Genomic DNA, 9,681 nt, shown 5'->3' with positions numbered 1-9,681 from the left:
GACTTCCCTTTGACATTGCTTGGTCAATTGGGGTGAGACATAGTCACTGTAGGAGGGGAAGCAAGTTCAAGTACAAACCAGAGCAGTTACAGGTTTCAGGCTTCAAGAGAAAATGCATAGAAGCTGAGATGCACTAAAGGGAAACCAGAAGAGACAACTATAAATTGATTACAGCCCTGGCATAGATGTTGGACTAATGGGAAGATATCTCCTGGGCAGAATTACCCTACTCCGAAGGCATTTGCCTGAATAGTAGATGTTTCAGCCATTTCAGAACTTATTGACTTCATATCTCTCACTAGGGGGACCTTTTCCAAACAAGATATGGAGGAGTATGTTAGAAAAGTAAATATTTGGGACTTAAGGCAGCAAGGAAACAAAGGGAAATGGGTTATTATGACTAAGTAAATGTATGTTGACTCACACATAGCAAAGGAGGAATAGGACCAACTTCAGCAAGAGGGTGAAGAATTAAAAACAGTCATTGCCTACTTAGAAGGTATATAGAAACAATAGAAATAAATAGAACAAAAAAGGAATAAATCATAGGGGAAAACTAGAAACAAGAAATATGTCTACTTGCATTGAAATGGCTTGTTACAAAAAATTGTTTATTTTTAGTCATGCTTCTGTGTGATTCTTATGCAGACTAAAGTTGAGAACCACTGGTTTAGAGGAAGGTAGAATAGAAGAAGAATGGCTGACTAGTGACATCAGATGCCAGTTATCCACAGAAAGAAGATCAAAGTTACAGGTGAATGCGGTGAATGGTTATGATCAAAATGGAAAGCTGAGGAAAGAGAGCCAGGACCTGTGAGAGAGCCCATCGGAAGAAGCTGAGGTACACAAAAGGAAAACAGCAAGAGTCTAGCAGAGGTCAACTCCTGAGGAGCTTGTAGCCATGCAGAAAGGATAGGTGAGGATGCTTCTCTGCTCCCCTCACCCCTGCAACAATCTGATAACCACCAAATTGCTGGGGAGCCCCTCTGCCCTTGTAACCGTGGGCAATGCTGTTGGTGGTGATTTGGGAAATTCTCTGGGACAGAGAACTGAATAGTCAGCTTGCACAAGGGTGCTTACACTCCCCTTAGACCCAAACTGAAACAGCAGGCACCATACTGGTTGTGCACCCATTGTGGGCCACAGACCTGCCCAGGGAACCTCAGCCCTTGCGTTTCCACAACACTAGATCCCCCACAAACACACTTCACAATTCTTTCCAACTTTAGCAACCACAAGGGACCAGCAGGTCCCTGGGGAACTACAAGATCCCTGGAGACCTAGCTCTCGGCATGGACTTCTCCTAGGGGAAGGAAAGCATAACCAACTAAAGCCCCTCTCGGGACAAAGGAAATATGGGTACAGTGCTGATCACTGAAGGGGTGGCACCAGCAGCTAGAAATGGACATGGAGAGGGGGGTCATCTCCCATTTCCCTCTCCACTGTTGTGGACACAGCACAGACTCTCCCAGCTGGGGTCCAGTGCCTACACACTTGGAGAAAGCCTTTCCAGCACTTTTCACGCCTGCTGCACCCCTATTAAATGTAAGCCTGTGCCATAGGGCCTTCCATAAAGAGCAGGGCCCATCTCTCCCTCTCTACACAGATTGACAGTATCCCAGGAATGGAGGGCAGACAAGCCACAGAGTTGTCTGTTCTGAACTGGGGGAAGAGGCTCTACCTGAGCCCATTTTGGTGGTAGCTGCAAAAGGGGAGTTCCCACAGTCTGCATCCACATTGCAGCCAAGAGTCTGAAGATCATGAGCCTTGCAACAGGGGTATGATAAGGAAGTGGATTACATTCCTGCCTGCACAGTATGAGGAGTTGGTGCAGCTTCCCCCATCATCCCTTTCCCTGAGACCTCAGCACACACCAACACGATCTCCTTCAGCCACCCCTGATCAGAGTGGGTGCCTCTACTCATTGGGGTACCCCAGGGTGAACCAGCTCTTACTTTTAAGCACCACCTATTGAACTGGAGACTGAACTGCACCACCAAATAAAACATCTGCTCTCAGAAGGGCATAGTGCTAGTGTACAAGATAAACTTCCTGAAACCTCCACACTCTCAGTCCCACAGGAGATAGTATGTCAGCTCACTCATACATACAAAATATCACTACAACAAGCAGCGTTTGAGAAAGCTACTGCACAAAAGTTCTCCACAACCAAGGAACCTATACAGAGCCTAGAACTCCTGAAAGCACCCAGTAACAAAGACAAATGATCACACTCAATATACATAAGTCATACCCTCAAGTAAAAGAAGAATAAAAAAATTTAAAAGTCCGTTCAAATGATAGCAAATTCAAAACTAAGAAGTGACAGCTCCTTCATATAAGAAGGAATCAACCCAAGAACTCTGGCAATATAAAAAGAGTATTTTGACACTTACAAAATATTGCACTAGCTCTCTAGCAATGGATCCTAACCAAAGTGAAAATTCTGAAATGACAGATAAAGAACTCAAAATATGAATTGCAAGGAAGCTCAATGAGATCCAAGAGAAAGTTGAAAACCAACACAAAGAAAATAGAAAAATGATTAAGGATAGGAATGTCTTCTACGCCAAGATGGCCGAATAGGAACAGCTCCAGTCTACAGCTCCCAGCGTGAACGACACAGAAGACGGGTGATTTCTGCATTTCCAACTGAGGTACTGGGCTCATCTCACTGGGGCTTGCCAGAGAAGTTAGTGCAGCCCACAGAGCTGGGAGGGGCATCGCCTCACCCAGGAAGAGCAAGAGGTTGGGGAATTCCCTTTCCTAGCAAAGGGAAGCCGTGACAGACGGCACCTGGAAAATCGGGACACTCGACCCTAATATTGCACTTTTCCAATGGCCTTAGCAAATGGCACACCAGGAAATTGTATCCCGCGCCTGGCTCGGAGGGTCCCAGCCCACAGAGCCTCCCTCACTGCTAGCACAGCAATCTGAGATCGAACTGCAAGGCGGCAGCGAGGCTGGGGGAAGGGCGTCCGCCATTGCTGAGGCTTGAGTAGGTAAACAAAGCCACCAGGAAGCTCGAACTGGGTGGAGCCCACTGCAACTCCAGCAGGCCTGCCTGCCTCTGTAGACTCCACCTCAAGGGGCAAGTCATAGCTGAACAAAAGGCAGCAGAAACTTCTGCAGACTTAAATGTCCCTGACAGCTTTGAAGAGAGTAGTGGTCCTCCCAGCATGGAGTTTGAGACAGACTGCCTCCCCAAGTGGGTCCCTGACCCTCAAGTAGCCTAAGTGGGAGGCACCTCCCTGTAGGGGGGTGACTGACACCTCATAAGGCTGGTGCCCCTCTGAGACAAAGCTTCCAGAGGAAGGATTAGGCAGCAATATTTGCTGTTCTGCAGTCTCCACTGGTGATACCCAGGCAAACAGGGTCTGGAGTGGACCTCCAGCAAACTCCAACAGACCTGCAGCTGAGGGTCCTAACTGTTAGAAGGAAAACTAAAACAGAAAGGACAGCCACACCAAAACCCCATCTGTATGTCACCATCATCAAAGACCAAAGGTAGATAAAACCACAAAGATGGGGAGAAACCAGAGCAGAAAAGCTGAAAATTCTAAAAATCAGAGTGCTTCTTCTCCTCCAAAGGAACGCAGCTCCTCGCCAGCAACAGAACAAAGCTGGACGGAGAATGACTTTGACGAGTTAAGAGAAGAAGGCTGAGCTGCGTTCCTTTGGAGGAGAAGAGGCGCCCTGATTTTTAGAATTTTCAGCTTTTCTGCTCTGGTTTCTCCCCATCTTTGTGGTTTTATCTACCTTTGGTCTTTGATGGTGGTGACATACAGATGGGGTTTTGGTGTGGATGTCCTTTCTGTTTTAGTTTTCCTTCTAAGAGTCAGGACCCTCAGCTGCAGGTCTGTTGGAGTTTGCTGGAGGTCTACTCCAGACCCTCTTTGCCTGGGTATCACCAGTGGAGGCTGCAGAACAGCAAATATTGCTGCCTAATCCTTCCTCTGGAGGCTTTGTCTAAGAGGGCACCCGGCCTTATGAGGTGTCAGAAGGCTTCAGACGATGGAGCTGAAAACCATGGCACGAGAACTACATGACGCATGCACAAGCTTCAGTAGCCGATTCGATCAACTGGAAGAAAGAGTATCAGTGATTGAAGATCAAATGAATGAAATGAAGCAAGAAGAGAAGTTTAGAGAAAAAAAGAGTAAAAAGAAATGAATAAAGCCTCCAAGAAATATGGGACTATGTGAAAAGACCAAATCTACGTCTGATTGGTGTACCTGAAAGTGACGGGGAGAATGGAACCAAGTTGGAAAACACTCTGCAGGATATCATCCAGGAGGACTTCCCCAACCTAGCCAGGCAGGCCAACATTCAAATTCAGGAAATACAGAGAATGCCACAGAGATACTCCTCGAGAAGAGCAACTCCAAGACACATAATTGTCAGATTCACCAAAGTTGAAATGAAGGAAAAAATGTTAAGGGCAGCCAGAGAGAAAGGCCGGGTTACCCACAAAGGGAAGCCCATCAGACTAACAGCTGATCTCTTGGCAGAAATGCTACAAGCCAGAAGACAGTGGGGGCCAATATTCAACATTCTTAAAGAAAAGAATTTTCAACCCAGAATTTCATATCCAGCCAAATTAAGCTTCATAAGTGATGGAGAAATAAAATACTTTACAGATAAGCAAATGCTGAGAGATTTTGTCACCACCAGGCCTGCCCTAAAAGAGCTCCTGAAGGAAGCACTAACAATGCAAAGGAACAACCAGTACCAGCCACTGCAAAAAACATGCCAAATTGTAAAGACCATGGATACTACGAAGAAACTGCATCAACTAATGAGCAAAATAACCAGCTAACATCATAATGACAGGATCAAATTCACACATAACAATATTAACCTTAAATGTAAATGGGCTAAATGCTCCAATTAAAAGACACAGACTGGCAGATTGGATAAAGAGTCAAGACCCATCAGTGTGCTGTATTCAGGAGACCCATGTCATGTGCAGAGACACACATAGGCTCAAAATAAAGGGATGGAGGAAGATCTACCAAGCAAATCGAAAACAAAAAAAAGCAGGGGTTGCAATCCTAGTCTCTGATAAAACAGACTTTAAATCAACAAAGATCAAAAGAGACAAGGCCATTACATAATGGTAAAGGGATCAATTCAACAAGAAGAGCTAACTATCCTAAATTTATATGCACCCAATACAGGAGCACCCAGATTCATAAAGCAAGTCCTGAGAGACCTAAAAAGAGACTTAGACTCCCACACAATAATAATGGGAGACTTTAACACCCCACTGTCAACATTAGACAGATCAATGACACAGAAAGTTACCAAGGATATCCAGGAATTGAACTCAGCTCTGCACCAAATGGACCTAATAGACATCTACAGAACTCTCCACCCGAAAACAACAGAATATACGTTCTTCTCAGCACCACATCACACTTATTCCAAAATTGACCACATAGTTAGAAGTAAAGCACTCCTCAGCAGATGTAAAAGAACAGAAATTATAACAAACTGTCTCTCAGACCACAGGGCAATCAAACTAGAACTCAGGATTAAGAAACTCACTCAAAACTGCTCAAAAACATGGAAACTGAACAACCTGCTCCTGAATGACTACTGGGTACATAACAAAATGAAGGCAGAAATAAAGATGTTGTTTGAAACCAATGAGAACAAAAACACAACATATCGGAATCTCTGGGACACATTTAAAGCAGTGTGTAGAGGGAAACTTATAGCACTAAATGCCCACAGGAGAAAAAGCAGGAAAGATCTAAAACTGACACCCTAACATCACAATTAAAAGAACTAGAGAAGCAAGGCAAACACTTTCAAAAGCTAGCAGAAGGCAAGAAATAAGTAAGATCAGAGCAGAACTGAAGGAGATAGAGTCATAAAAAAACCCTTCAAAAAATCAATGAATCCAGGAGGTGGTTTTTTGAAAAGATCAACAAAATTGATAGACCGCTAGCAAGACTAATAAAGAAGAAAAGAGAACAATCAAATAGACTCAATAAAAAATGATAAAGGGGATATCACCACCGATCCCACAGAAATACAAACTACCATCAGAGAATACTATAAACACCTCTACACAAATAAACTAGAAAATCTAGAAGAAATGGGTAAATTCCTGGACACATACACTCTCCCAAGACTAAACCAGGAAGAAGTTGAATCCCTGAATAGACCAATAACAGGCTCTGAAACTGAGGCAATAATTAAAAGTTTACCAACCAAAAAAAGTCTAGGACCAGATGGATTCACAGTCAAATTCTACCACAGTTACAAAGAGGAGCTGGTTCCATTCCTTCTGAAACTATTCCAATCAATAGAAAAAGAGGGAATCCTCCCTAATTCATTTTATGAGGCCAGCATCATCCTGATACCAAAGCCTGGCAGAGACACAACAAAAAAAGAGAATTTTAGACCAATATCCCTGATGAACATTGATGCAAAAATCCTCAACAAAATACTGGCAAACCAAATCCAGCAGCACATCAAAAAGCTTATCCACCATGATCAAGTTGGCTTCATCCCTGGGATGCAAGGCTGATTCAACATACGCGAATCAATAAACATAATCCATCATATAAACAGAACCAATGACAAAAACCACATGATTATCTCAACAGATGCAGAAAAGGCCTTTGACAAAATTCAACAGCCCTTCATGCCAAAAACTCTCGATAAACTAGGTATTGATGGGACGTAGCTCAAAATAATAAGAGCTATTTATGACAAACCCACAGCCAATATCATACTCAATGGGCAAACACTGGAAGCATTCCCTTTGAAAACTGGCACAAGACAGGGATGCCCTCTCTCACCACTCCTATTCAACATAGTGTTGGAAGTTCTGGCCAGGGCAATTAGGCAAGAGAAAGAAATAAGGGGTATTCAATTAGGAAAAGAGGAAATCAAATTGTCCCTGTTTGCAGATGACATGATTGTATATTTAGAAAACCCCATCGTCTCAGCCCAAAATCTCCTTAAGCTGATAAGCAACTTCAGCAAAGTCTCAGATACAAAATCAATGTGCAAAAATCACAGGCATTCCTATACACCAATAACAGACAAACAGAGAGCCAAATCATGAGTGAACTCCCATTCACAATTGCTTCACAGAGAATAAAATACCTAAGAATCCAGCTTACAAGGGATGTGAAGGACCTCTTCAAGGAGAACTACAAACCACTGCTCAGTGAAATAATAGAGGACACAAACAAATGGAAGAACAGTCCATGCTCATGGATAGGAAGAATCAATATTGTGAAAATGGCCATACTGCCCAAGGTAATTTATAGATTCAATGCCATCCCCATCAAGCTACCAATGCATTTATTCACAGAATTGGAAACAACTACTTTAAAGTTCCTATGGAACCAAAAAAGAGCCCACATTGCCAAGACAATCCTAAGCCAAAAGAACAAAGCTGGAGACATCATGCTACCTGACTTCAAACTATACTACAAGGCTATAGTAACCAAAACAGCATGGTACTGGTACCAAAACAGAGATATAGACCAATGGAACAGAACAGAGCCCTCGGAAATAATACCACACATCTACAACCATCTGATCTTTGACAAAACTGACAAAAACAAGAAATGGGGAAAGGATTCCCTATTTAATAAGTGGTGCTGGGAAAACTGGCTAGCCATATGTAGAAAGCTGAAACTGGATCCCTTCCTTACACCTTATACAAAAATCAATTCAAGATGGATTAAAGACTTAAATGTTAGACCTAAAACCATAAAAACTCTAGAAGAAAACCTAGGCAATACCATTCAGGACACAGGCATGGGCAAGGACTTCATGACTAAAACACCAAAAGCAATGGCAACAAAAGCCAAAATTGACAAATGGGATCTAATTAAACTAAAGAGCTTCTGCACAGTAAAAGAAACTACCATCAGAGTGAACAGGCAACCTACAGAATGGGAGAAAATTTTTACAATCTACCCATCTGACAAAGGGCTAATATCCAGAATCTACAGAGAACTTAAACAAATTTACAAGAAAAAATCAAACAACCCCATTAAAAAGTGGGTGAAGGACATGAACAGACAGTTCTCAAAAGAAGACATTTATGCAGCCACCAGACACATGAAAAAATGCTCATCATCACTGGCCATCAGAGAAATGCAAATCAAAACCACAATGAGATACCATCTCACGCCAGTTAGAATGGTGATCATTAAAAAGTCAGGAAACAACAGGTGCTGGAGAGGATGTGGAGAAATAGGAACACTTTTACACTGTTGGTGGGACTGTAAACTAGTTCAACCATTGTGGAAGACGGTGTGGCGATTCCTCAAGGATCTAGAACTAGAAATACCATTTGACCCAGCCATCCCATTACTGGGCATATACCCAAAGGATTGTATATCATGCTGCTATAAAGACACATGCACACGTATGTTTACTGCGGCACTGTTCACAACAGCAAAGACTTGGAACCAACCCAAATGTCCAACAATGATAGACTGGATTAAGAAAATGTGGCACATATACACCATGGACTACTATGCAGCCATGAAAAAGGATGAGTTCATGTTCTTTATAGGGACATGGATGAAGCTGGAAACCATCATTCTGAGCCAACTGTCACAAGGACAGAAAACCAAACACTGCATGTTCTCACTCATAGGTGGGAATTGAACAATGAGAACACATGGACACAGGGTGGGGAACATCACACACCAGGGTCTGCCGGGGGGTTGGGGGAAGGGGGAGGGATAGCATTAGGACATATACCTAATTTAAATGATGAGTTAACAGGTGCAGCACACCAACACGGCATATGTAACAAACCTGCACATTGTGCACATGTACCCTAGAACTTAAAGTAAAATAAAAACAAAGAAAGAAAAATGATTAAGGATAGGGAAAACAAAATAGCTATAATTTTAAAAAGTGAAATAGAACTTCTGGAATTGAAAAAATCACTGAAGGAATTTCAAAATATAGTTAAACTTTTAAGAATAGACTAGACCAAGCAGAACAAAGAATTTCAGAGCCTGAAGACCAGTCTTCTGAACTAACCCAGTCAGGCAAAAATAAAGAAAAAAGAATTTTAAAAAATGAACAAAGCCTTCAAGAAAGCTAGGATTATGTAAAGCAACCAAACATATGACTTATAGTCATTCTTGAGAGAAAAGTAGAAAAAGTAAGCAACTTGGAAAACATATTTGAGGGAATAATTCAGGAAAATTTTCCTAATCTTGCTAGAGGGGTAGACATCCAGATACAAGAATTTCAGAGAACATCTGCAACCTAGTATACAAGATGAACATATAGTTCATATAGTCAAACTATCCAAGGTCAAACTATCCAAGGCATATAGTCATATCCAAGGCATATCCAAGGCATATAGTCAAACTATCCAAGGTCAACACTAAAGAAAACATCTTTTTTTAAAGCTTTACACAGTTAAAAAAAAAAATAAGAAGAAGGAAATATTTTCAAGTTCCAGGATACATGTGCAGAACGTGCAGGTTTGTTACATAGGTAAACGTGTGCCATGGTGGTTTGCTGCACCTATCAACCCCTTACCTAGGTATTAAACCCTGCATGCATTAGCTATTTGTCTTGATGCTCTCCCTCCCCCCACCCCACCGACAGGCCCCAGTGTGGGTTGTTCCCCTCCCTGTGTCCATGTGTTTTCATTGTTCAGCTACCACTTATAAGTGA

Source organism: Pongo abelii, chromosome X (assembly GCF_028885655.2).
Source record: "Pongo abelii isolate AG06213 chromosome X, NHGRI_mPonAbe1-v2.0_pri, whole genome shotgun sequence".
NCBI classification, from domain to species: domain Eukaryota; kingdom Metazoa; phylum Chordata; class Mammalia; order Primates; family Hominidae; genus Pongo; species Pongo abelii.
This window is presented reverse-complemented; position numbering follows the sequence as displayed.